Here is a 4,250-nt window from a genome sequence, read left to right as displayed (position 1 = left end):
GGTTAAAAGTGTTTTGGAACAGAATGGTCATTTTTATGAGGAATCAGAGCGGCTCTAGTTGTTCCTTATAAGGAACTAGAGGGGCTCTGGTTGGTCCTCATTATTGGACCAGAGGATTCTGGTTATTGATTTGGAGAATGAGCAAGTTTTTACTAAATGTACTAATTAGACTAGAGACTCTGTATCTATTGATAAGAGCTTCTATGTCAAAATCATATTTTTAGAAGTTTTTAAAAAAAGGATTTTATACTTAGAATCTTTTTATAAAAAACAGACCATAGAGGCTCTGGGTGGCTTGCACGTTGAACCAGAAGCTCTGGTTAGTACAACCAGAGGCTCTGGTCGAGGAACCAGAAGCACTGGAAGAGAGACCAGAGGGGCTTTGGTCCTGGTTATTGAAATATATTCCAAGTGTGGTTTGGAACCAAAGGCTCGATGGACCAAAACAGAATCTGATATTATTCTGCATGTTGTGAAATGATTATATGATAAATATTTTGGTGACCTTCACCCTGCATTACATAAAAAGGAACCTCGCTAGGCATTCATGTCTAACCCTCATTTTGTGTTTTCAAAAATATGTGTGCAGGTAAAGATAATAAGGGAAAGAGCATTATGTGAATTACTTCCCTATGTGCTTAGCTGTTTTGGAAGCATAGATGCTTGAATAAAAGAAGCATGTACTTTTGAAATTTTTGAGTGGTGTAATTCACATTAAAGACTTTTGTGTTTTGGACCTATGTGGGAGAAGACATGTATTCTATGTATAATATATGTGTTATATGCAATGTATGGATTGGGGGTGTTACAGAGTTGGTATCAGAGCCTGAGTTTAAGGGATTTAGGTATTCACATGTATGATACCTAGACTTAAACTATTTCATTGCATATTAGGGTCCCAGACATAGTTAGCACCTTTGGAATAAATATAATAAGTTAAGAGATCACTATGTAAGGTATTTTCGGATTACATCTGGCCAATGTAATTTTGAATCTACAGGTAGATAACTGAACTTGAACACTTTATTATATTTGGGAATGTGAAAAATGTGTGTTTTAACTTTGTTATCTACAGATGGCTAGTAGATCAAGAAAGTCAGAAAGGATCACCCACCAACCTTCTCGGGAGAAAGAGACCCAATTAAAGCTATGTGTTGGGTTAAAGAGATGGAGTCTGTATTCAATACCATCCGATGTACAGAAACAGATAAAGTCAGATTCTCTGTGTTGAAATCAAATGCATTATTTTGGTGGGAAGTAGAATCCTTAGCCAGAACATATATTTGGCAAACTATGACATGGCTAGAGTTTGTCAACAGATTCAAGGAGCAATTTTTCCCAAAAGCTGCCATTAGACAAATGGAAGAAGACTTTCTAAAATTGGAACAAGGAAACATAACTGTAAGGGAATATACAGAGAAATTCATTGAATATTCAAGATTTGCAGAACATTATATTTCCTCGGAATCTAGAAAAGTGGAAAGGTATATTTGGGGATTGAAACCATTCAATCCAAGAATTTGTCATAGCCATGAATCCGACTACATTTTCATTGACCGTTGATGCAGCGGAGGTAACAGAAAGAAACAAGAACAGACAAGAAGAAGGGAAAGCAATAGAAAAGAGGAAATGGGAAGATCCATCAACCGGATACACCATAAGTTGTAAAGCATGGAAACAGGCCCACACAAAGATTCAATGAAAGGACTTGTCCCCGATGTCATCAAGTTCATCAGGGAAAATGAAGGATTGAGCTAAGGAAATCTTATAAATGTGGTGAAACAGGTCATTTGTCGAATGTTTGCCCAACAGTAAAAAGGTGTTTTAATTGTAATTCTCCAGATCACCTCAAACCAAATTGTCCACAATTGAAAGCCCCACAGTTAACCATGGAGAGCAATACATCAACAGGCCAAGGAAGAGCAAATATGGGCAGAGGAGCAACGGGTGGGGTGCGGGGTCGATCTTTTCAAAAGACCAAACATGAAGCAGAAGCTACACCCGATGTAGTAACAGGTACATTTTTCGTGAACTCCTTACATGCTAAAGTGTTATTTGACTCGAGTGCAAACTTCTCGTTTGTATCCCCATCACTTGTCTTATGTGCTCGTATGAATTCTGTGCCACTTGACGATAAGTTAGTAGTTGATAATGCTAACGGTCAAGTATCTGTGAATTACGTGTTTACAAACTGCACTATCATGATTGAGGATTGTGAGCTACCCATCCGATTGTTTCCCATGTCTATGAAAGAATTTGATGTGATAATAGGGATGGATTTGTTGGCAGAAAATAAGACCAGCATCGTTTGCAATGAAAAGATGATTAGAATTATGTTACCTGACAGAGGGAGTCGTAATTTATGGTGATCATCAGGATCATCGTACCAGTTTGCTGTCTGTGATGAAAGCCAGAAAATGTATTCAAAAGAAATACCAAGGATTTTTAGCTTACATAATTGATGCCAAGAAAGAAAAGAGTAAGCAAGAATTAATTCTGATTGTTAGTGAATATACTGAAGTCTTTCCAGAAGACTTGTCAGGGCTACCTCCAGATAGACTTATTGAATTTGGGATTGATTTTATACCTGGAGCAGCACCTATAGCAAAAGCATGATACAAATTAGCTCCATCAGAATTAAAAGAACTGGTTACGCAATAAAAGGATTTGTCAGACAAAGAATTTATCAGGCCAAGTACTTCACCATGGGCAGCTCCAGTTCTGTTTGTGAAAAAGAAAGATGGCACTATGCGTACGTGTATTGATTATCGAGAGTTAAACAAATTGACCATAAAGAACAAATATCCTTTGCCTAGGATCGATGATTTGTTTGATCAACTAGTAGGAGCCGGTTACTTCTCAAAGATTGATTTGCGATCAGGATACCATCAGTTGAAAGTCAAAGAAGGTGATATAGCAAAAACAGCATTCTGAACCAGGTACGGGCACCATGAATTCTTGGTTATGCCATTTGATTTAACTAACGCACCTGCAGCTTTCATGGATATGATGAATCGAATATGTAGAGAATACCTCGATAAATTTGTCATTGTATTTATCGATGATATTCTTATATACTCCAAAACACAAGAAGAGCATGYAGAACATCTTCGATTGATCCTTGAGCTTTTGAAAAGAGAAAAGTTGTATGCTAAACTATCAAAATGTGAATTTTGGCTAAGAGAAGTCCAGTTTCTGGAGCATGTTATATCTGAGGATGGAGTAAAGGTAGATCCAGCAAAGATTGAAGCCGTTGCAAAATGGGAGGCATCAAAAACACCATCTGAAATTCGAAGTTTCTTGGGATTGGCAGGCTATTACCGCAAGTTTATTCAAGATTTCTCTAAAATAGTCGTGCCTTTGACGAAATTAACTCCAAAGAATGTTCAATTTTAGTGGGAAGAAGAATAGCAGAAAGCCTTTCAGTTATTAAAAGATCATCATTGCAGTGCTCCGCTATTATCATTACACGATGGAACTGAAGACTTTGTGGTATATAGTGATGCATCGAAGTTTTGGTTTAGGCTATGTCTTGATGCAAAAAGGGAAAGTCATATCATATGCATCTCGACAATTAAAAGATCATGAAAAGCACTATCCAACTCACGACATGGAATTGGCGRYCGTGGTTTTTGCTTTRAAGATTTGGAGGCATTACCTATTGGGAACGAAGTATAAAATTTATACAGATCACAAAAGCCTACAACACTTGTTCAACCAGAAGGATCTGAATATGAGRYAGCGACGATGGATTGAATTAGTTAATGACTATGACTGTGAACTTTTGTATCACCTAGGAAAGGCTAATGTTGTAGCCGATGCTTTAAGCCGTAAAGAGAGAAGTGGAACTATCAAGGCAGTGGCGATGAAAATAAGTTTAAACCCAGATTTGCATAAGAAAATACAGAGATGCCAGACAGAGGCCGTCAAGGAAGAAAACAAGAAATCAAAAAAAGTGGGTAAGATAATTTCCATCATGAAGCCGAACAGGGAAGGAGTATTATGTTTTCAAAATCGGATATGGGTACCAAATTATGGGAATACACAAAAAACCATCCTAAATGAAAGCCACAAGTCCTCTTATTCCATCCATCTAGGTACCAACAAGATGTATAAAGATATGAAGGCATTTTATTGGTGGCCAGGTCTCAAGAAAGACATCACAAGATATGTAGAACGATGCTTAACTTGTTTGCAGGTTAAAGTTGAGCATCAGAAACCCTATGGGAATCTACAATCATTGGAAATAC

The sequence above is a fragment of the Cynara cardunculus genome (assembly GCF_001531365.2).
Source record: "Cynara cardunculus var. scolymus isolate 2C chromosome LG 1, CcrdV1, whole genome shotgun sequence".
Lineage (NCBI taxonomy): Eukaryota > Viridiplantae > Streptophyta > Magnoliopsida > Asterales > Asteraceae > Cynara > Cynara cardunculus.
This window is presented reverse-complemented; position numbering follows the sequence as displayed.